General features: G+C 43.0%; 1 pseudogene; it reads left to right on the forward strand.

Annotated features, from left to right (window-relative positions):
• Positions 1-5,091: 5,091 nt before the first annotated feature.
• Positions 5,092-24,750, forward strand: part of LOC148908457 (uncharacterized) — a 24,285-nt pseudogene continuing 4,626 nt past the window's right edge.

Genomic DNA, 24,750 nt, shown 5'->3' on the forward strand with positions numbered 1-24,750 from the left:
TGACCCTGTCATATCAGATCATTATGCTGTTCACTGCAAGCTCTCTGTATTCAAATCAGTTATCTACTTAAGTCGTATCATACAGAAAACTTCGCTCCGTGGATATACATTTGATAGACTTGTTTCTTTCTCAGCTTGTGAATTCTCCATTAGTTAAATCTCCTGCGACTGATTTAACTAATTTCTGTGATCAATATGACTCTGTTTTATCTACACTCTTTGACAAACATGCTCCTCTACGATCAAAACTTATCTCTCAACGTCCTAGGGCACCTTGGTATACTAATGAAATCAAAGAAAATAAAACAAAACTTCGCAACCTAGAATGACGTTGGCGTCGTTCCCATCTCACCAATGATCGGGAAATATATGTTAAGCAGTGTAATGTCATAAAATATATGATCTTTGAAGCTAAAATGAACTACTATTCCAAATAAATCTCTGTTGCTGGTTCTGATAGTACAGCTCTTTTCCGTACAATAATAACAATAATTGTCTTCTTCATAGATCACCTGAAAAACTATTGCCGTCATCTTCATCACCTACTGTCCTTGCCAATAATTTTGTACAGTTTTTCAAGAACAAGATATTCAATATACGCAATCAACTGCCTTCTCTTGGTTCTGAACTAAATCGTTTTTCTGAAATTGACCATTCCACACTTAACTGTAGCTTAGATTCCTTCAAACCAACTACCTGTGATGAATTACAACTAATCGCAAAGAAGCTGTCATCGAAATCCTGCTGTTTAGATCCTCTTCCTTCAAGTCTTTTAATTGGTCATTATGGTACCTTACTGCCTGTCATCTGCAAGATTATTAACTCCTCTCTTGAAAATGGTTGTTCCTCCTTCATTAAAAGTTGCTGTTATAAAACCACTTCTCAAGAAATCATCCCTTAATCACGAAGTTCTCGCAAATTATTGTCCTATCTCAAATCTAAAAGCTGTGTCCAAGATGACTGAAAAGATTGTCGCTACACAACTTAACACCTACTTGACAATAAATGATCTCCATGAACCCTTCCAATCTGCCTACAAATGTCTCCATAGCTGTGAACCTGCTCTTGTTCGTCTTCAAAATGATATTCTACACGCCATTGACAATCGAAATTGCGTTGTACTTCTTCTCCTTGATCTGTCTGCTGCCTTTGACACTGTTAACCATGGTATCTTGTTAAAACGACTTAAGTCTAAATTTGGTATCTGTGGTAATGTACTCAAGTGGTTTGAGTCTTATCTATCTGACCGTTCTCAGTATGTCTCCTTAGATGGTGGCTCGTCTGGTTCGGTTGACTTGGATTGTGGTGTTCCTCAGGTTCAGTACTTGGTCCAATTCTGTATCTTCTTTATACCTCTCCTGTGGCTGATACTCTATGTAATCATAGCATGTCTTACCATCTGTATGCTGATGATACTCAACTCTACATACATTTTACGTGCAATGATGATGCTGAACAATGAATCGAACAATGACTAAGATCGAGAACTGCTTAACTGACATTGATCAATAAGATATAGAAATATAGATAAGTTATAGTGCTTGGGAACGAGGTTATTCCGGGCAACAGCTTTGGAATTAAATTCGGAAAAATTAATTTCCGACCTCGCTGGGAATCGAACCCACGACCTTCGGAATTGTACTACCGATGCTCTACCAGCTGAGCTAGAGGTCAGACTGAGAGCAGGCCGGGATGAATTAGATGTTAGGTAGCGGTAATTATGATGCAAAGATGTCGCTGTCGCCCAGAATAACCTCGTTCCCAAGCACTATAACTTATCTATATTTCTATATCTTCATGTATTTCATTAGTGCCATGCGGTCCACATATTCTCATCTTGACATTGATCAATGGATGACGATAAATAAACTTAAACTAAACAAAGATAAAACTGAATTCCTCTTAATATACCCCAAACACATTCCACAAAAATCTCTTCCAAACTTGCTTTTTCGAGACGACAGGATTAAACCCTCTGAATCAGCTAGGAACATTGCTGTCATCTTCGACTCTACGTTATCTATGGTTCCTCATGTTAATTCTGTTTGTAAGTCTGCGTTCTACCATCTCCGCAACATTGCTAAAATTAGAACGTTCCTGTCTGCTAAAACTGCTGAAACCCTAATTCATGCTTTCGTCACATCCAAGATTGACCAACATATTTGTCTTCTTTTTGGTCTTCCCAGTCATCTCATCTGTAAACTCCAATCTGTAAAAAATGCCGCTGCTCGCCTGATTACATACACTCATAAATATGATGACATTTCTCCTGTCCTAATCTAATTGCACTGGCTTCCTGTAACTGACCGCATCAGATTCAGTCCTCTAAATCATTGATTCAGTTATTTTGAGATAAAATATAACAGTTCCTGTCTTATCAAAAGGAAGTACTGGTACTGATAAGATCTAGGGACGTTCCATATATGATGCAAAAATGAAAAAACGCCATCAGAAATAAAAGAAAGTTATCTAAAAGACTCTCGAAGAATCCGACAGTAGAAAACTTACAACTAAAGAAAAGCTGGAGGAATACGGCAACACGACTGAGAAAAAGAGCACTCAAGCAATTTTGGAAAAATAAAACAAATGATATGAATAATAATCCAAAGGAATTTTTATAAGGTCTTCAAGCCGTTCCTGGATGACAAAACAAATGTTAATGACAAGAATACAACAATACTGGACAGCGATGGAAGCATCACAAAAGACCAGACAATGGTGGCTAACCATTTTGCTAATCACTTCTTGAATGTCGCAAATGGAATAGGTGATTCTCATGTGCTTACTCTCACCGAAGAACAATGGTACAATCACAAAACTGTTCAACAAATACGAGAGAACAAGAGAGTGGTTAATGGTCCAAAGTTTGAATTTATAAAGGTTGGAAATGCTGAAGTGCAAGATATCCTTAAGAACATTAAAACCAACAAAAAGGACGGTCATGACAAAATACCGCATAAAATTCTTCAATTAGCAAACGAAACTTTGGCTGCATCATTGTCAACACTGTTCAATGATTGTATTGAAGAAAACCAATTGCCAGCAGAATGGAAAAAAGGTGAATGGGTTCCAGCGTACAAAAAGGATAATCCAAGAGATGTGAGTAATTACAGACCTCTTACTGTTCTTAGTGCCGTAGGCAAAGTGTTTGAGAAGATTCATGGAGCCAAGACTGCACAGTAACTTGACTGCCTATCGAAAGTCAAACAGTTGTTAAGATCTTTGGATATATTTTCAAATTATCTTGCAAGATCATAACAAGGTCTTTGGAAGATCTGGTTAACATCTTGATAAGATCTTTAATAAGATCTTGTTAAGGACTTGGCAGGATCTTGGCATGATCTTGTCAAAATCGTGCCAAGATCTTGGGTTTACACAAGATCTTACCAGATCTTGCAAGATCTGAGGTGGAAGTACTCATGAGGTTCAAGAATATGATATCAACCGCTGCCAAATTAGCTATATATGAATCAGTTATTTAACTCAGCTGACTTATTGCCACATAGTACGGCACTTTTGTCGTGCTTCAGGTAATAGGAAATTAGAGCGCATTCAGGAGCTGGCTTTAAGGGCAATTTATTGCGATTGGAATAGTGACTATAGGGAATTGCTCGGGAGGGCAAAACTTCCAACTTTGTTTAATCGTAGGTTACAAGAATTAGCTGTACTAATCTACAAAGTTAAAATCAACTTAGCTCCTCCTTATATATCTAATCTTTTTAAAAATAGTGACAGCTCATATAACCTTAGAAACTCAGGGGACTTTGAAATACCTAGAATAAATACTATTAGTTATGTGAAACATAGCATACGTTACACCTGTCCATATATATGGCCAAGGATTAGCAAGCCAGTCAAAGGGGCAAAGTCACTTAGTGCCTTCAAAAATCAAATACGCAAACTAGATATTGAGAATATGCTTGCACAAAAGTGTAAGAACTGTAATTTATGTAGTAACTAGCTTATGTATTTATTTATTTGTTCATTTACTTTTTTTAATCTATTTATTTATTTATTTATTTTTTGAGTTTAGTGGGGAAGGTTAAGTGGGAACGTTTTATATATTGGGTTAAGTGGGAAGGTCTAGACACATACACTGTCTGGGAAATTAGGGGTAGACACAGGGAAATATAGATTTTAGTAAAGAAGAAGAATGGGAACATTTGGTTGTGAGGGACGGGATATTACTGTATGGTACACTTGTGTAAACATATAGGGGTTGTTTTAATTTAAGGGTTTGGAATACAGGAATTGTTTTATTGGTTTAATAGGGTCTTAGATAGGTGTCCCCAATTAGTTTATTTTGTAATAAGCTAGAACAATGTGACACATTAATAGAATTAATTATTATCTGACGTACGATTGTCACTTCACGTTTAAACCAAAGTTTGCGTAGACGTCAAACAAGAAGGCGAATATTTCAAGTACTACGACAACAGTTTGCTTACCGAAGGCAGCGTTTATTACAGAACACAGCAGCATTCGTATTTCTGCAACTGTGTTATCAAAGTTTAACTAGACGCCATCAGAGGCGATTTTGGACTTTATCTCGGCCACAGATTGGCTGGTTCGAAGTACAGCTTAACAACACCTCCCAAACCATGTACTGGAAAGAACAATTCCGTATGACAAACGCTTTGGTTTGTTCTTCAGACCACCTCAACGTTTTTGCACTTTCTTGCTTTTTGCTTGCATCGCCTTCGTCACTGATGCAGCTGCATTCTAACAAAGAACAGCTAGGAGCAGGAGACACAGAGTTGCGTGCAGTATCAGGAAGAAACTGAAAAGCATCTCCAGAGTTCTATGGTTGAAAGGAGTTGAAGTAGGGATCTAACTGACGATTGTTGTTCATTGCTGCCTGACTTAAAAATTGCTGAAACTGAGTTTGAGACTGAGGGAATCGAAGATCAAAATTATTGTAGTTGTTGTTTGTTGTTAAAAAACGCAGAAAATTGCCGAAGTGAGTAGTGATCAGATGAACAAACTACTCTTCATTCATTGGTCAAGATGTTATTCCTTCATTAAAGTGTTTTTAACAGAGCTCCAATAAGTCATTAGTACTGTAATTCCGTTTTATATTATTGAAATTCAATGGAGGGAGAAAGCGAGTTATGATCGATTGATGATCTCCAGTAAAAACTTGTCGTTTTCCTTTGCGATGAAGTAGTCCCAGAAGGCATAAGAGAATGCCTAACAATTCTCGCAAAAAGCCATGGAACAACAGAAGAGATGCTACTAATGAGCGCACTTGTTCACTGATTGGCAATACAACAGTTAAAGTTTTGGGTACCTATGCTGAGATTGGAAGCCTTTTTATGATCGTCGTTGCTCCTTCGGGATCAGGAAAATCCCCAGCTTGTCGTTTGGGCTGCATCAACCCCATAGTTGGACACATTGAACCCAAGATTAATAAAAACATTTTGCTGGCTGTGGCATCAGCGAATGGTTTATTCAACCACTTCATTTCCTCGTCGACCGTACCTATTCTGTGTATAGATAGAGCACATTCATTTCTCCATAAACTGTCCAGTGAGGACAAGTCCCTGCAATTGTCTATGGAACGACTATGCAAATGTTTTGATGGAGACTGCTGGTATGTCTTGAAGGGAGACAAGGGCAAGAGATCTGGAATTCCTTTAGCTAGAGCTTCCTTTTGGCGTTTACAACTCCAAAGCAGTTTCTGGAAAAATCTTGGCCAAAGGTCTTAAATGCAGAGAATGGTTTAGCAGAGACAGTGATTTTTTTCTACCAGAAGAGAATCGAGAGAGAACTCGAAGAAATGTCTGAATTTTGCCGGCAACTTAATGACGTCCAGGTGAAGAACTTAAACACAGTACTTGAGCAAATATTTGCTAAACACAACAATGATGACCAGGCGAAATACAGCTTGAGTGCCTCAGCTCGAGAAGCTTTCTTTCATTTTCTAAACCCCAAGAGAATATTATGCCCTCACAGAAAGGGAGTCAATTTGGAGCAATATAGCCAAGTGCCAAAATTCAAAGAGAAACACTCATGTGCTAAGGGTGGTATTGAACATGCATATTCCATATGATAGATTAAACAAGGCTTTAAAGCACGAGACAGGTCCTACAAAAAGGTCCATTAACCGGAGTACCATGAACATGGCAATATCTCTGGTCGAAAATTTGGAGAAGTATAAGGGAATTTCTGAAATTGTAAGTACTAAATTTGGCATATGTAAATGAACTCCATTACTCCAATTAATAATGGTAATTGAACCGACTTGAGTGAATATGACTGTGTTATCTCTAATTAATTCCCATTTTTATGTTTTGTTTATTTGTATATGATATTCTTGCAATAAGCTGTGGATTATGAACTGTATTCAGTACAAAAATATTTTACCTACAAAATACTGCCAGACTTTAAAATTCTACCAGGTTCTTATTATGTGGAGTTTTACTGTAAGACCATTAATGCAAATAAAGATTTATTGTTTGTATCGTATTTTTCAGTGCTGCCATGTAAAATCTAGTGAAAGTGTAAAGGTTGGAGTTGTGGATAATGATATCCAAAGAAAACTTTTGGAAATGCCAGGGCCATATGTAACTGCAAGGAGAGCATACACCAGTTTTTCATCAGTTAATAGGCCCACAGTGCTAATGGTAAAGAACTGCATGAAAGAACTGCATGAAAGAACTGCAAGGACAAAGGCTAGGTACCTACAAAAGTGTCAATAAGCACAATGTGTTTTACAAGAAATTGCCTTCTGATGAATTGAAAGCAAATTCAGTACAAACAAATTTTAACTACAAAATGCTGCCAGACTTTAAAATTCTACTAAAAATTCTAATTGAAAGCAAATTTGGCAGTACATGGGATTTCTCTTGACAGCTACAGTGCAGTCTTTAAAATTGAGAATGAGAGAATTATCTCATGCAAGAGGGATGCTTTGTTAGAAAATCATCCACATCGTTAAGATCTTGAAGCCTTTTTAGGCCCATCTGTTTGAAGAACATTCTTATTATTAAACAGTAAATATACAGATATCATTAACTAAAGCTTTTTATCATACCTCATAGACAGGTTTCTATAATCCCGTGAGACTGATATTAAACTATACACATTAGTAGATCAACAATCATCATATTTTGAGGAGAAGCAGAAGCATTTGAAGAGGGGATGAAGCAATTATTCAAGTTGGTTTTGCAGAGAACGTCTATCTTTGTCTTTTCTGATGGTCCAACTTTACACTTTAAAAACAAGTATATTGTAAATTTTCTTCATACACTGAATGCTAAAGTAAACATTCAATGAAACTATTTTGCTAAATCACAAGATTCCACTGCATAGAGCCAGAGTTTGATTATGTAAAGTGTGAGATTTACTCTAATCAGAATACAAGTGATAATAGAGTGCTGCCAGAAGTAATCCCATGACTCAGATGAATCTGAACAATCTTCTTTAGAGGATGTCTACGATGAAAGCCTGAAAGGATGGAAGAAATCATGACTTCAAGTGACTTTGGCCAAGTTATGAGCAGCTCCGGCATTTTGGCTAAAATTGACCTACTACTATGCCCTATATCAACTATTTTGAACCACGAGTGTTTCCAAAATGCTATTCTACCAGATGGATGCATTTTCAGGAAGGAAGGTAAGGTAAATGTCAACAGAAATATCAGGATTAACTCCTTTCAAATTCACCTTCAAAAACGCTTTAATCACTTGTCAACTTCCAAATTTACATATGGCCTTTCCAAAGAGACTGCTCTTCTCTCTCAAGAACAATGGAAATTTTGTACCACACTCGTAATGGTTCATTAACACTCTTAAAACCCAGAGCTAGAAAGAAATGGTCAAAAAGCAGAGCTTTATATTATGTTAAGTAGCAACTTTTAACTTTTTAACCTTAGAAATTAACTGAAGTGGCGATGTTCATCCACATCCTGGCCCACAACCAGGGCTCGAAATGAGACGTAAAATTGGAATGCCACTGTTTTTTATTTTTGACTGGTGAACGAATCTTCACCTGCCGCTTATTTTTATAGCATGGACCTTAGAATAGCAACAATTTCAACAAAATAAAATTGCACTATTTCCAGACTCCTGAATAAATATTCTGAGCAGATATTTGTTCTGTCAGAGTATTAAAATCAAATAAGTGATGATGTTTATGCATCAACAAACCAAACAGAGGGTTTTACCGCGGAGAACTACAGATGATGGATGCTCTTTCAATCAGTAATATTTTTAAACGGAGGAGATTCACTGATGAATAGGAACAATCACCAGATAAAGAAACAGTGAAAGATGACGTCCAGTATATTCCGCCTGCGATTTTATCATCCATTTGGCAGTTCATAATTCTGTTTGCCCGCCAAACCTTAAATTTGGCCTGGCATTTGGCCGTTAGCAGGCCATTATTTCGAGCCCTGACAACGCTCTACTAAAAGATCAATTCCTGTCCGAATAAGCAATCAAACACATAAGAACTTTCATATGAACGACATAGAATTCCCTCAAATTGTATCCAGATTGACACCAGAGCTATCCAACTAGTACATGCTACCTGTATGCAATGCGAACAAAATGTGAATTGCCTAAGTAGTATAGGGAATGGGGGTTCTAGCGCAGTGACCACACGAGGATTTTCCGTTTAAAGTCACTAACCCGTGTTTGCGTAGCCCTCATTCCCTATGAGACCCCCAGGATTACCCGTGGGGGTAACAGCGCACTCGAAATATGTTAGTTTACGCCAGGATTACCCGTGAGGGCAACAGCGCACTCGAAATATGTTAGTTTACGCCAGGATTACCCGTGAGGGCAACAGCGCAATCTCAACACGGGGTAAGACCCGCGTCAAAAATCCACCTACGGACGACCCCCACTCCAAGTGTGGTTGAGGGCAACAGCGCACTTAAATATGTTAGTCTATATATGGAGTGCGAAGATTGTAAGAGAACTTTTAAGAAAGAAGCGGATTTGAAAAAGCATTTGAAAATGAAGACGAAGTGTATGAGCAGTTATGATTGTGGATGTGGTAAGAAGTTTGAGACTAAGGTTAAATTGTTTTGGCATTGTCAGGACTGTGAGTACGACTACGACGACCTAAAAAGTGCTTGGTATTAGGTATAAAATATTTCCTATTATATAGATGGAATCCCAAAGCAACTTCAGCACGGTGACAATACCCGGTAACGGTGAGATTGACGTTAGACAGTTTTGGCGTCAGTCAGAAAGGAAGGTTAAAAGGACTCTCCGAAAAGGTATAGAAGAATTAGGAGCCCTGAAAGCGAGCATAATGGTAGAAGTAAGTTTGTCAAAAGACGAGGTAATGACGACAGCAATGTTGCGATCAAAGTCGTTAGTGATATTAGAATCCACGAATCTGGATAGGTCACTCAGTGAAGCCTTAGAAGCAATAATGGAGTCGCTGTCTAACTACACGAAAGAAGGATCGGGTTGGACAGTAGAGGAGGTTGAAGGAATAGAGATAAGTATAGCCAGGTACGTACCCATACGAGGGGGGAGTTACGTACCGCTACCAACGTGGGTAGAAAGGAAGAAGGCTATTGTAAACGTGAAGAGTGAAGACAATCGATGCTTTATGTGGGCAATCAGGTCTGCACTGTATCCAGCAGAGAAGGATCCCTGTAGGACAAGTAAGTATCCCACAGATGATTTAGAGTGGGATGGTGTGGAATTTCCCATGCAGTTGGTAGACATCCCCATATTTGAGGAAATAAACGATCTAGCAATTAACGTTTACGGAGTCAGAGAGCAGACGATAGTACCGTTAGTTCTGTCAAAAAGTAAAGGAGAGCGCGTACATTTATTCTACCACGGCGGACACTACTCATGGGTTAAACACATTAGCAGACTATTCTACAGACATACTAAGCACAAAGGCAAAAAGTACTTCTGTGACTGCTGCTTGCTGTCATTTACATCCTTAAATGCCCTAAAGAAACACGATGAGATCTGCCGCGGAGTCGAAGAAGTGGCGCAACGGATCCAGATACCCACCAACAAAGAGCTTTCATACGCAGACCATCAAAAGCATATGCAAGTGCCTTACGTGATATATGCAGACTTCGAAGCGTTGATAACTAAGGAAGAGCAGAAACGTGGTGCCACGAATAAGGTAGGATTACACGAGATCTGCTCCTTTGGTTACATAGTAGTCAGATCAGACGGTAAGGCCGACCCTCCTGTGATTTACCGAGGTAAGAACGCAGCTAATGAGTTTCTAGAAGCATTGCGAGAAGAGGAGGAAGAGATAAGAGAACAATTAAGACACCCAAAGAAGATGGAATTTACCAAAGAGAACCAGGAGGCTTTTAACAAGGCAAAAAAATGCCACATTTGCCAACATACGCTTCTTCAGTTTGGAAGACGAGCCAAGAAAGCGTGGGATGAAGATGGAAAGTATCTAGGAGAAGCTCATTTTAAATGCGGGAAGTATGCTAAGAAAGGTGAGAAGCCGGGAAAGCCCTCCACACACTGCATTCACTGCCACAAAGCATTTGTTGAGGATTTCTATGTGGATAAGGTTAGGGATCACTGCCACATCACTGGTAAATACAGAGGAGCGGCTCATTGGAAATGCAATATAAACTTCAAAGTAAATCCAGACATGGAGATTCCGGTGTTCTTTCACAACCTCCGCGGTTACGACTCCCATTTGCTACTACAAGGAACAGACGGCTCCGACGTCAAATGCATACCCAACAACAAAGAGCGCTACATGTCCGTAACTGTGGGTAAGCTAAAGTTCTTAGATTCGCAGCAGTTTATGGCGGACTCCTTAGCAAACCTCGTAAAGTATAACACCAACTTTCCCATTTCCAGTCAATATGGCGCGGAAAGGAAAGGAGTCTACCCATACGAATACATGGATTCCTGGGATCGATTCAAAGAGTCCCTACCACCCAAAGATCGCTTCTACAGCACCCTAAACGAGTCCGGCATAAAGGATGAGGAGTACCAGCATGCGTTAGACGTGTGGGAAAAGTACTCCTGTGAGAACATGGGGGACTACCACGACATCTACCTAAGGTCTGACGTAGTGCTGCTTGCAGATGTTTTCCAAAGCTTCAGAAAGATGGCTATGGAATATTACGGATTGGATCCCGCTAATTTCTACACGGCTCCTGGGCTCAGCTGGAGTGCTTTGTTAAAGAAGACAAATGCGCAGTTGGATCTCCTAACGGAATACGACATGTATCGGTTTATGGAAGACGGTATTCGTGGCGGCGTATGCGGGCCCAGCCGACGTTACGCCCGCGCAAACAACCCCTTAGTAGAGCACGACCCAGAGAAACCAACCACATACATTTACTACCTGGATGCGAATAACCTTTATGGTTGGGCAATGTCACAGTACCTACCTGTGAGAGACTTCGAATGGGATCCAGTGAAGCCGATAGACTTCTACATGCAGGTAGGAAAGGAGGAAGACAAGGGTTACGTCTTAGAAGTGGATCTGGAGTACCCAGAGCGCCTGCACGACGAACACAATGAGTTCCCCTTAGCACCAGAAGCGATAGAGATACCATTTAAGCAGCTAAGTCCGCTGCAAAAGCAAATGTGCCCTGGTTACAAACCGTACAGGAAACTAACTATGAACCTGATGGATAAGAAGAAGTATGTGGTACATTACTGCAACCTGCAGTTCTACGTGCGACACGGAATGCGCGTAGAGAAGATCCACAGAGTCCTAAAATTCACGCAGGAACCCTGGATGCGCCCCTACATTGACTTTAACACGCAAAAGCGTACCGCAGCGAAAAATGACTTCGAGAAAAACCTCTTCAAACTGATGAACAACAGCGTGTTCGGAAAGACAATGGAGAACATCCGCAAGCGCGTAAGCGTAAAAATAGTCAGCACCAAAGAGGAAGCAGAAGCATACGTGTCACAGCCAGGCTTCGTTAGATACGTAGAAATGCTGAACTTCTACGTGATTCACATGAAAAGGGCAAACCTCTTACTAAACAAGCCCGTTTACACAGGCTTTACGGTGCTGGATCTATCGAAGCTGCTTATGTATGAGTTCTACTACGATAAGCTTAAGCCAAAGTACGGAGACCGCTGTCGCCTCCTGTACACAGACACCGACTCCCTAATTCTAGAAGTGCAAACGGAAGACGTTTACAAAGACTGCCTCCCCGACATAGACGAGTACGACACCAGCGGTTACCCGAAGGAGCACTTCCTTTACTCTGCGAAGAATAAGAAGGTAATTGGGAAGATGAAAGACGAAATGTTAGGAAAACCCATAGTAGAGTACGTGGGTCTGAAACCAAAGATGTACAGCGTGCTAAAGTTAGACGGCGTAGAAAAGAAAGCTAAAGGCGTAAAAAAGTACGTGGTTAAGAAGGACATTACGCACGAGTCCTACCTCAACGTATTACAAACACGCAAGGAACAGCGGCATAAGATGAACAGCCTGCGCAGCTATGGTCATCAGATACATAACGTCACGCAGGAGAAGGTGTCACTGTCTGCATTTGACGGTAAGCGATGGATGTGTGATGACGGAGTGCATACGATAGCATTCGGACATCACACGATAAGCAGTTCTTCCATGACGAACCCACGTGTGGGGCCATCGTGAAGATAATACAAGATGGGCTGACCCTTCTTAGCTATTACGCTTCGGATCTGGTAAGTTTCCAAAGACCAATTAGGATCCGTAGCTCTTTTGGATCCTCCTTCTAATTCACCCGGTCCGTAGAGATATCGGACTGTGACATTACCTAATTTTTTTTCATGGGGGAAGACCGCCCTCGAACTTCTGACGAAGGACTTGTGTTCCACGTGTTTCTTTTTTATGGCATCCTTGGGTTTCATTCCCGTAGCCCTGGCCGCCTCGTTGTTCAAAGCCGCGACGACCTGGGGGAGCCGCTGAGTCCATTCCCTGTTGCGTTTGGAGGGATCTTCCAGCTCTTTCCAATACTGGTATCCAAAGAGACGCTCGGCCAGGGTTTTATTGAATCTTTCGACGATGCTCTGACCCCTGTGGTACTCAGCTTCGGCTCTCCTAATCTTAGTGTCGTGGTCTTTCAGGGTTTTGGTAACCACGCCCATGAACTCCGTCCCCGCATCCACTTGCAGCAGCTTTGGCCATTTCAAGACGCGCTTATAAATCCTACCTAGGGCTTCTGCGACTTCCCCAGAATCCTTGCTGGTTATGGGTTCGGCGTCCTTGTATCTGCTTGCGATATCAACTACGGTCAAAGCGTACCTATAGGTCTTTTTTCTCACCTTATCGTGCGGTAAGAAAAGCAAATCCGCCTGATGAACCTCGTTGGGGGCATTTACGGTAAAGCTGGGCCTGGGAATGTACTTGGGCACGGGAAGATAGACCTGCCAGATGGTTTGTTTTTTCAACCAGTTCTTAGCCGTTTCATCTGATACCCTGGCCGCGGTCGCGAGTTTCTTGATGGCCGACGCTCCTTTCCAATAGCCCTCAGGTCCATAGTAAATCCTTTTAAGTTTGTCCTCTACGCGGCCCATTATATGAATAGAATCGCGCTTCGCTTGATTCAAGCGAAGGATAGGACGAGATTGATCTTGCGTCCGTTGAAATCCAATGTCTCTCCGTCAACTTTAATGGTGATGTTTATGCTTTCTACCAAATTGGACAAGTCATAGCTTAAAGAAATGGGAGTGTATTCTACTGGGTCAAATGGATTACCTTTGGGCAGAAACTTGGACATAAGAGAAGACTTTTCTCCATTGTTGTAACTATGGACCAAGTCGCAATAGACTTCGTAAGAGGATGCGACTTTCCATTTCACAGGTGTGGCTGTGTCGGTAATTGTCTTGCCTGAGGCACATAATAAAGATCCCAATGGGTCAGACTTTCCAAAAGTCATTGAATAATTTGACATATTATGTTTGAGGGTCATTTCGTGCGGCAATCCTGTGGTGAGAGTATAACCGTGTTTTGCTAATTCCTTGGCCAGTGTGATTGGCGTATAATGTCCATCGGGCAGCAATACGCCTTGATAGTTAGATCCTCCTGTATACTCAGTGACTATGCCCCTAATCAGGTTATACCAAGAATTGTACAAAGAGCAACTTATGAGCCGAACCTTATGGGCTTTAATGGGGGGATTTAAATAAGTGGTAAAGTTATTTTTATCGCTTTCCAAAAAGACGATCATTATATTCTAGGCGCCAAAGGCGCCACTAGAGGCTAAGCGCAGCTTAGACTAAATACGCCAAAGCTACGCCTCCCGCCAGCCCTGCGACTCCTACAAAGACCAATTCATTGTCTTTTTGTTTCTTAGAAGGCTGGTAGTAATTCTTGAACTGAGGCTTTCTCATTCTAAAGTCGGGGTGCGCCTGCGCATAAAGTTTGAAGGCGTAGTCTGTGTTTTCGAAGTTCTTATCCGCCTGCATTTTGTCTTGGTAGTTCTTATCCAACCAATCCCTGTAAGCTTGTCTTTTTTCATTCCAAGCCGCCACGTCTCGCTGATATTTCTCCAGCGCTAAGTCGTGCCTCTTCCTCTCAGCGTTAGATTCTGCGTTTCTATCACCGCTAACTAATTTATCCAGATATCTACCACCATAATTAGCCCCTGTAAATGCTAAGGCTGCAATAACTCCACCTGCGACTAAGCTAACCATTATATGTTAGGCAGGTACTTTTCTTTCCGTAGGTAATCCTTTACCATGATAGCCCCGCCTACGGCAGCGGTCATTTTAGCAAAATTAGCGAAGCTCTTGCTTGGGTCTTCAGTAAAGTCTTCTTTGAGCACTTTCTTACCTACCCAACCAATACCCGCAACGATGGAAGTAATGATAGCTGCTTCTTCAACAGTTTTCAATAACGCGGTTGACATTATATTACAAAGCGAGAAGGAAAATCTAGGTCGCCACGGGTGATAAATTTACTCCATTTCAGGGATCTTACTTTTTCTAACGGGCGGCTCCGTAGGCGTGTAATGCGCTGGCTCCAACTTTATTTTTGGCTTTGCTGCCCGCCATTGTAAGTAAAGGCTGCCTGCTGCTATAGCGACTCCTAACGCACCGATGACGTACCCAGGATTCCAAAAGGATTCCTCTTCTTTTTCCTCTACCTTTTCTTCTTTTTTGGCTTTGTTCTTTTTATTCATCTCCGCGAGCTTCTTTCCGGCAGCGACTCTGCCTGGAGATTTAGCCTTGGTAATCTTGGTATCTTCTACGGATGGTTGTTCTTCGGTGCCACTCATCTTATATTAAGGGACTTGAAGGACTTGACAAGTAACTTGATGACGACTTGACAATGACTTGGCAATGACTTGACAACGACTTGACTAAGTACTTGAGGCGACTTGACAACGACTTGACTAAGTACTTGAGGTGACTTGACAACGACTTGACTAAGTACTTGAGGCGACTTGACAACGACTTGACTAAGTACTTGAGGCGACTTGATCAGGTACCTCAGTAAGTGCTGCCTGGAAGACCTTTTCGACTTCTCTATCCTTCTTGAAGTCCTTCCAAGATGTTCCAAAGGAACCTAGTACCTCCTTCAAGTCGACATGCTGAGCTACGTGAAGTGCCGCAGAGGCGACTGCCATTAACTTACCGCACTTCAAAGACAACCACCCGCAGGTTATCTTAAGTTCTTGGGATATGACATAGTCATCACTAATGTCCTTCCGCAGTTGCTCCACGTCGTCTATGGGCAGCGCAAGTCCGAGAAGCTTGGTGGCCAGCTTAATGGCTGAGTCTGCTACGGCGTCCGTGGTCTTACTTGCAAGGGCGGCCTCGTACCTCTTATGGAACTTCTTAACTTCCTCTTCTGACAACTTATTAACTTGCTCATGGGTAAGTTCCTTGCCTATCATTTCTTTACACTTCCCCGAAGACACAAGGATGTTAAGTTGTTCCTTAAGGTTACTTTCGTCTAACTGCGCGGGGACTTCATCTAAGAGCTGCTCAATATCCATATACATTAGGAATCATAGATTCCAACCGTGTAGGGAAACCTCAAAGAGAAGATCATTTTGGAATGTTGGTGCGTTTTTAAATGCCGCATGTATTCGTGTAACTGTTCCTTGGATATCTCACCGCCGTAGTCGCTTAAGATGGTTTCCAGGTCAGACTTGCTCGGAGTATAAAATACGACAAGTGAACCTATGTTTTCCCTGAAGGGCTTAGAGACACTGGTAAGCTGCTGGGAAAGCAACCAAACGCTGATATTGTCGTGTCTACCGCTGAAGGCGAGCTTAACGAGCTCGGAGGTGCGCTTTTTTACGTCGTCCCCGCAGGCGATGTCATCCAGTATGAGCAAGGTTTGCGTATCTTTAGGGAATTGCTTATGCCAGAACTTCAAATGGCTGGATAACTCGTTAGGATCCAGTATGTCCACAAAGAAGTCGTCATCTTTCACTCCTATGCCCGTCCAGGTGCGGTTGTTCACGTAGGTGGGGCATAATAGCACGATGTAGTCGAAGCGGTATCTAAAGGGTCCTAATAGCTGCTCCACGACGAACTGGGTCTTTCCGCAGCCGGTGGGTCCTACTATCAGAGCGTTACAAGGCATGTGATCTGGGTTCATTATATTTTAGAAAATCACAGGGATTTTCACTAGTTGCCTTTTTCCCTGATATATATGGAGCCAGTGGAAGCAGTGCAAAGAATTGTCGCCGACGCAAAAGATAAAAGAGACACCATAGAAATGCAAAGGGAGGAGATAGACCGGTTAAAAGAGCGCGTGCAGGAGTTGTACGATGAAATGTGCGGTCTGAAGCGTGCAGAACGGTTTGGCGCGCTGATAACGATGGCAACGTGGGCTAAGGAGTCCGTTAAGGACTTCATGCGATATCCCCTGTAGAATGCTGACGTTTAGGTTAAATCTTTGTTAAGGATGCCTGGAAACTATTCCAAAGAGTGTCTCAGAATGTTGACATTGTTAAGGATGCCTGGAAACTATTTCAAAGAGTGTCTTAGCTTTACTATTTTGAATCCTGCAAGCGCCCTTTAAAGGGGGTCCTTATTTTTATTTATTATTATTAAATATCCTTAATTATTCTTAATAATAATAAATAAAAATAAGAATGGGATTTGAGACTCTTTGCACGAACCCTACTTTACTATTTTAAGCCGCCTACTAATCCTTACGGGCTTTCCACATATACTTAACAAAGATTTAACCTTATTGTCAACATTCTAAGGCACTCTTTGAAATAGTTTCCAGGCATCCTTAACCATGTCAACATTCTGAGACACTCTTTGAAATAGTATCCGGGGCAAAAGAGTCCATTAAGGACTTTATGCGGTATCCCATATAAGGGTTATTAAATCCTTATTATATATGGAGTGTGAGCGGTGTAACAAGGAGTTCAGCTCGAAGCAAATGTTAAAATACCACCTGGAAAAGAAGGTGTGCGCTAAGAAGGCACGCGAAAGACGTTGTAAGGAATGTAATCGACTCTTTAGCAGCGCGCAAATGTTGGATTATCACGTAGAAAACCGCGTTTGCCTAAAGAACGTATGTGAGCGATGCGAGGAGGACAAGAACGATGAATGGCATCGACATCGGTGCCGCGGCAATTACGACCTGCTGAGCGTGGCTTGCGAGGAGCACGGCGACGTTGCTGCACGATGTTGCCCAAAGGAAACCCAAAGGAAATTAACGCACCGGAAGAAGGAAATTGACCAGCGCTTTGCGGAGTTTGACTGCGTCGAAGGCGTAAGGTGGGAAGATAGGGAATATTGGGAGGCGCCCTGCGATCGCTGCGGCTGTCAAAGAAGTGACCAACATATTTGGCAGTGCCTTTACGACGGCCAAGGCGGTTTTAAGGAGTACTTAGATCGCTTCGAAGCTTGGCATGCCGGCAATGAGGCGGCAAGGAAAGCCCGTAATGATTAGTAGGCGGCTTAAGATAGTAAGATAGGGTTTGTGCAAAGAGTCTCAAATCCCATTCTTATTTTTATTTATTATTATTAAGAATATTCGATAATAATGAATTAAGGATATTTAATAATAATAAATAAAAATAAAGACCCCTTTTAAGGGCGCTTGCATAATCTAATAATAATAAATAAAAATAAGGACCCCTTTTAAAGGTATATGCTAGCCTACGCAGCCGCCTTCTTAGGAGGATTCCTAATCGCCCTTTCAATATATGGACTGTATTACTTGCGAACTACCTGCCGACTGCATTACCCCTTGTAAGCCGCCGCGTAAAAAATACACCTGCCTTCATTGCGACAGGGTATTCTCCGAAGGATCCTTTGTGGGGCATTGGTGCTCCGCGGATCCTAAAGCGCAGCGGGCGCTTAACTACAAAGAGGAGATGGAGTGACTGTTCTTTCAATGTCAAACTTCCATCGGCCATTTACCTTACCATAGCTGCGTAAGTGGGTGAATTCCTCGCCCTGAATTACGTACCGCACGCAATCCGGCGCCCAAAGGGAATATTCCTTGCCTTCTAAGTCTTTGAGGACTAACCGTAAACGGTCGATGTCTTCGAAGACGACGTAATTTTTTATTTCGTATGCTTTACCGTGGACAAGATCACGCCAGTGAGCCAAGTTGAGCTTCATTATACCTATGGAATATCTTTAGGTGCGTTTTCAAAGTGTCGTAGGATTTGAACCGCTTTACACAGCCCTTACAGGGAATACGAATGCCGTCCGCATAATCCATGAGGGCACGGCAGATAATGTCGTAATCGTTGCTAACCATAGTTAGGTAACCATTTACGTCAAGCTGCGAGATTTTCTTAGATTGCTTCACGGATAAGACGCCGTTTCCTTTTGGGGTTTTCAACTCAATACACAACCCGCGGTATTTCTTATGCGCATTTAGGATTAAAAGGTCTGGCTGGCCGGCTTGGTAGCCTTTTCGCCAGCATGTTATTCGCTTGCTGTCTGAATCTTGAAGTTCGCCAAGACCCGGCGCTATGATGAAATCGGGGTAAAACCTACGCATGTAATCGACTACCTTTGTATGCAGGTCAGCTTCATTTTCTATCTTAAAAACTAATTTATTCGGGCTGTCAAAGCGTTTGTCCATCGCATATTTACCCGTCTTTCTCAACGCGGGTAGGACTTCTTCGAGGACCCAATCTTGGAATTCTTCTGCCTTTGCCATCTTCGAGGAGAATATCAACTGATACAACCCGGATTCGTTCACATACAGGGAATGTGGGTGTGAATTGGAAGGGAGGCGATTCACCTCCATTCTAAGTTCGCTAAGCCTTACCTTGTATTTATCGCGAACGTGCACCTTAATTGCATCTTTTGGGCGTTCGTAGCCCAATGCGGCCGCTACTTCCTTTGCTTTGAAGTACAATTTATCGCCTTGCACGACTTGCAGTTTCGTACCGTTGCTTTCAAATACGCGAAGCATTGTATATTCAAGAAATATTTTAACATTGACGACTTCATTCCTCAGCCGTCCTAGTAGGCAACGCTTTTCAATTGGTTCATTTCTACGCTTAACTGCGCGTCAGACACGACGAAAACGTAGCAGTTTATCTTATCACCGTCGCCCGCGGAGTCATTCTTGGTGCGTTTGATCTCCAATGTTATGCCATCCTGCGTATTTACTAGACGGAGGCCTTGACCATGTAGGTCTTCGTCGTTAACGGTGCGCATATCAATCCACAGCGCATATTTATCCTTAAAGAATTCCTCAGGGTTAATTTGGTCGCCAAACTTGCGCGCGGCCTCTCTGTAAATGTCTGCGGGCTTTATCCCCTGGGAGTAGACCTTGTTTGGAACGCCGTTTATGTTGACCCCCACGTTAGTAATGTTGGGGTTGTGAAAGGCCTCGGAGTCGCGCTTACCGGCTTCGTAGGGTTTGGCAAACACCAGCATTAACCCCGTGAGACTTCTTCGCGGGAGGTTAATGCTTTGGTTGATAACCTCATCCGTCTTATCCAGGAAGCTGAACGTCTTATACATCACTACGTGGTCGTAAAGGAATGCCTTGCCGGAGCTGTATTCCATGCCAGCGCTACGGGCCAGCTCTTCGCTGTACACGGTCTCGTACTGTAATTCTAAGTTGGTAATAGAGTATGGGGTTGTTGTGGTAAGTGCAGTGCTTAGCCCACCAATAATGTTATTAGCATCTGCTAAAGTTACTTCAAACTGCAGTTCGGATAACTGTCTTGGGTAATACACACCGTGATTCGTAATCACTTCAAAGTCCAGCGGTATGACATACTTACTACCATAGGCGGTCTTTATTCGCTTTGCGTCTGCCACTGCGGTTTCTCCGCTGCCGTCAGTAGGTTGCGTTTTCGTAGGTGTGCGAACCTTACGTAGAATGACACTACCAATTCCTTGTTCTATCCTTTGCGCGAGGTCAAAGGCCGTCAACCATAAGTCTTTGTACGTGGTATACAGATCGTACCTATTTAAGTCCAGCAAGGATTCCCCAGCAAACTTTACGCGCATCTTAGAAACGATGTTGCGACCCACGTTGTTAACGATAATCCTTTCATCTGTGGGGCTTGACTGTACCGCTAGGTCAAACCTCAAAGCCAAGGTGCCAGGAACCAATACTAGGTTATCCGTTAGGCGGGGCACGCCTACGTACAGCGTCTCCCCTGGCTTTGCGCTACTGGGGGTAAAGGTGACCCGGTGAAAGGTGCGTTCTGCTTTCAGTCCGCCAACCTGCTTAGGTAATACGTTGGGATTTAACTTTGAGCTTATCATATATAATGGAAGTAGAAGGAACGGATTTTGACCCCCTTACCGAAGAAGGCCAAGTCGATATTAACGATGAAGAATACGATGCATGGATTAAGGACGCGGATACCAAGCCCCTAGTCTACAACATGGCCTTGATAAGCAAGTATGGCAATAGGTGGAAAAGCTTCAAGGCAGCCTTGAATCGCATGTGGCAATCAAGGAACCGCGGCAGCCCCGTCCCCGAGTACTTGGAACTTCAAAACACAGACGAAGCAGCCGCGCGGGAAACCGTAGAGTGGGCAATGCAAGAGCTAACGCAGCGCTACGACAACTTTGATGCTGACGACGTAAAGCTTACGGAAAAGGGAAACAAAGTCCTCATAAGCGTCCAAGACTTAAGATTTCCCGACAAAGACCGCTGGACAAAACCGCAACCCCTCTTTGATGAGGAGGGCAACGTTAGGGGCGACGTCTCAAGATTAAGAGGCTTTCAGCAGGCTACTAGGAGCATGTTAGAAAGGTTGCAAACCCTGAATGAAAAGGTTGCGCTAGAAAGGCGCGCTATCGAACTGCAAAAGGCGCTGGAAGAAAAAGAGGCGGCGTACGAAAAGCAAAGTCGACTACTTGCTAATGCTGAGAAGAAGTTTAGTCAACGAGACATAAGAATGGAAGAAATGACGAAACACTTAGATCAGGCTTTACGTGATCGGGATAAAGCAGAAAGGGAGTTGGAGGAGGCTAAGAAATCACATGCTCCGACGGCGGCGTTAGAAAAAACGCTAAAGGAAAGGGAGTCAAGCTATAAAAAACAATTGTTGCGGCTGGGTCAAAGTAAAGACGAAAGCATACTGCAAATTAAACGAGAAGCCGAAAAGGCTTTAGATGAAAGGGATACAGCTCGACAGGCTTTTCGCCTTGCTCTGCAGGACCTAAACATGAGTCAGGAGGAAGTTAGGAAATTACAAACCACCATAGAGGGTTCTTTGGTGGAGCGGCGGCAGTTAGTTGCTGAAATCAACATTAAAGAAGAGCAAATCCAGCAAAAAACTCAGGCCATCGAAGACCTGGAAAAAAACATATCCGAAAAGCAGGAAATAATTGCGGACCTAACTCGTACCGAAGAAGAAAGGGAGGCTGCCCAAAGGGAAGTAGAAACCCTTCAGGAGAGAGTTGCGGAATTACAGGCGCAAAAGGAAAACCTGGAAAAGGAGCTGGGGCTTACCACCAAGGAAAAGGTAAAAAGAGCTCTGGTGAAGTATGGTATTCCGCTGGCATTTGCGGTTGCTATTTCGAGCGTAGTAGGAGTTATCCTATCCACGCTTAAGGCTACAGGCGCGGGCGTAAAGAAATTAGGCAGTGGACTAACGGACTTGGGAAAAAAGATGGCAGCCGGCCTTCCTGGGCTGCTGGGTAGCGTTCTTGGCCTGGCACTTAGGGCCGGCGGCGAACTGTTGAAGTTCGTGGGGAATAACATTTGGATCTTGGTCGTCGCTATTGGAGTGGTACTCCTGAAGAAGCTGAAGGGTTAATCTTATCCTTGTGTATTACTGGTGGCTTATCGTCGTCGGGCGCCCGAGGCGTCCTCGACTGGGGATAAGTAAAGATAGTATTCGCACCGCCTTGATAATGTGGAACTAGCGGCAGCACGCTCATGGTGCTAATGGGCTTATGATTCCAAGTGGCATCCGTTGGGGAATCTCTTGACGGGGCGGCATTTATCCGAAGGTAGGCAACGTCGTTGGGGAGAACTTGTAACTTCGCATATTGGCAATTGGCTATCATGTGAAAAGTTACCGGCGTTAAGTCTTCTCTGCTTCTTGGAGGGGGCTCCGACGAGAAATGAGCTGGGTTCCTATTATTATCTTTTTTCTGTAGGGTAGTAATGGATGGTTATCCTCATCGACAATCCTAAACCCGACATTACACGAATACCCCCGTCGAAATGCTAATGGTACACATGATCAATCCCAGGCCCCCAACCTTTACCCACAGCCCGGTGTCATGCCAATGCTGTTCTAAGTAGTCCTTCTCCTCCAAAAAATGTAGAAACCAATCTTCCTTCGCGTGTGGGTTCATATATTTCAGGGAATAAATTCCCTTCTATAGACTCATTACCGTAAGAGTGCTAATGGTCTTGTGATTGTAGATAGTATCTCTCTGATTTCTATACCATTTACCGTAACCTTTCCCGTATCATCTACACGCATTTGCAGCTTTACCTTCCCGTGGCAATCGGCAACCATGTGTAAAGTCCAAACCGATAGATTTTTCCTCGCTGCTGGGGTTGGGCTCCACGGAGAAATGCGTAGGCTCCCCTGTTGTTCGTCTTCGTGCGCATGGGGGGTACCACACCATTGTCATCGCAGAAACGAAATCCTACGTTAGCGTGACTATGTGCACCAATACAAATACTACAAAGGATTAACTTCTTCCCTGAGTAGTTTAGGTCTACAGACATGCCCGTGACATCAACCCAAGCCGCCTGGTTGTATTTTTTCTCGCCTGTGTAAGTCGTATAAACACAATCTACTCCAGCTACGTAGGGGTTGTTCATCGCCATATATAATAGCTCAGACCAACACCCGCGGTGGCTAAGCCGGCTTTTAGTAAGTTATGGTCGTATTCCTCAGGTATCGTAGGCATAACATGGGCCTTCTTTGATGGTTTCTTAACTACGGGTAGCTTCGCTTCGTGTGACTTTTTTGGCTTCTCTACGAAGTGAGGAATGTTCCTAAGAGTGTCAGAGTTCACGTCATTCACCCCAAACTTCATATCCTTAGTAGCTCGCTGCAGCTTGTTGTTATAACCCACAACGGAATGGGCGTTGATGACCAAATTACTCGGCATTAACCAACAACCAGGCGACAAAGCGTAATCCAGTCGCACTTTAGACTGCTGCACCGCTAATTGATATCTCTGCACCGACTTGGATATGTCGTTCTCTATTATTGCTGACTCAAATAAAGTTAGGAATTCTTCTTGCGTTTCCCGCGAAGCACCTTGGGATCCAACGATGGGGGCTGCGGGTATTTACCTGCGCTCCTAAGATGCAGTACACAAATGCTTCAATGCTTGCGGTTAATCCTGGCTAGGTTCCTTAAACCTTTTCCTTTCATTAACATAAATGGATCCCAAGTGCCGGGGTAGTTCGTTTGAATTCTAGTATTAATGAATTATTACTCTTATCACCACCCATATCACCGAACTCTAACTCATTACTTGGGTATTCCTGATGCCCATAATCGGCCGGCTTCTCACCGTTGGCACCCCAAACGTAAACGATGCCAAGGCCATGCGTCTTACCCTCTTTGTAACGAAAGTCTCTTTGCTGTGGTTTGGAACTCATTAATTAACCTTTCTAGGGCTGGCGGCGTTATATCGATTATTCATTGGATTAAATGCCTTATCTCCCGGTAAAGGTACGTTAGCTCCTTCAACAACCTCCTTACCGTAAAGGCAACGTGAAACCGCATGATCGGAACGTGAAACATATCCGCGGCAACGCCACAACCTTTAGTGGCGGCCCAGACAGCAAAGTTTTAACTGCTGCGGCAATATCGCATATTGGGTCCTGCTAACCATTCCCTGGCCTCTTTACCCGACGTATGCTTAACATCGTATCCCCATAGATATTCCTTACTACTACAGTCAAATGATTGCCTACCCACTGAAATCTTCAGGAACGTTACCATCGTTTCAAAGTCGTTTACAACCACCTTCAGCATCGTAAAAATGGTAATCTTCCGTGGTTAACAATAAGTTTCTAGGAAAATTGGGCGCTTATGCACGGGTGCCTCCTTCGTTATTGGCAAATGGCTGTGCCTTTTTCCTCTCCTCATGCGGCTCCAAGTCCGTATTGCTGTACATTCTTTCGCCGTTATAGTAAATCCCATCGGCGTCTTTTCGAACTTACTAGGGTCTGCATGCGGAAACATCTTCCTAAAGGCTCTCCAGTTGGCATAATCACGGTTTGTCGTGATGTGGCTGCTCCTCATATCATCCCCAAAAGCGTCGTACCTTAGTAAATATAATGGATGTTTCTAACCTTCAGCACCTCAGTTTTGTACCCGAATTGCCCCAAGTATCACGCTACCCACTAAAGGATACAGGTCCTGACAGACTTAACGCTGAACACATTTAG

Source organism: Actinia tenebrosa, unplaced genomic scaffold, assembly GCF_029948245.1.
Source record: "Actinia tenebrosa isolate PJP-AT-01 unplaced genomic scaffold, QUT_ActTen_1.0 PGA_scaffold3__52_contigs__length_22856419, whole genome shotgun sequence".
Classification (NCBI taxonomy): domain Eukaryota; kingdom Metazoa; phylum Cnidaria; class Anthozoa; order Actiniaria; family Actiniidae; genus Actinia; species Actinia tenebrosa.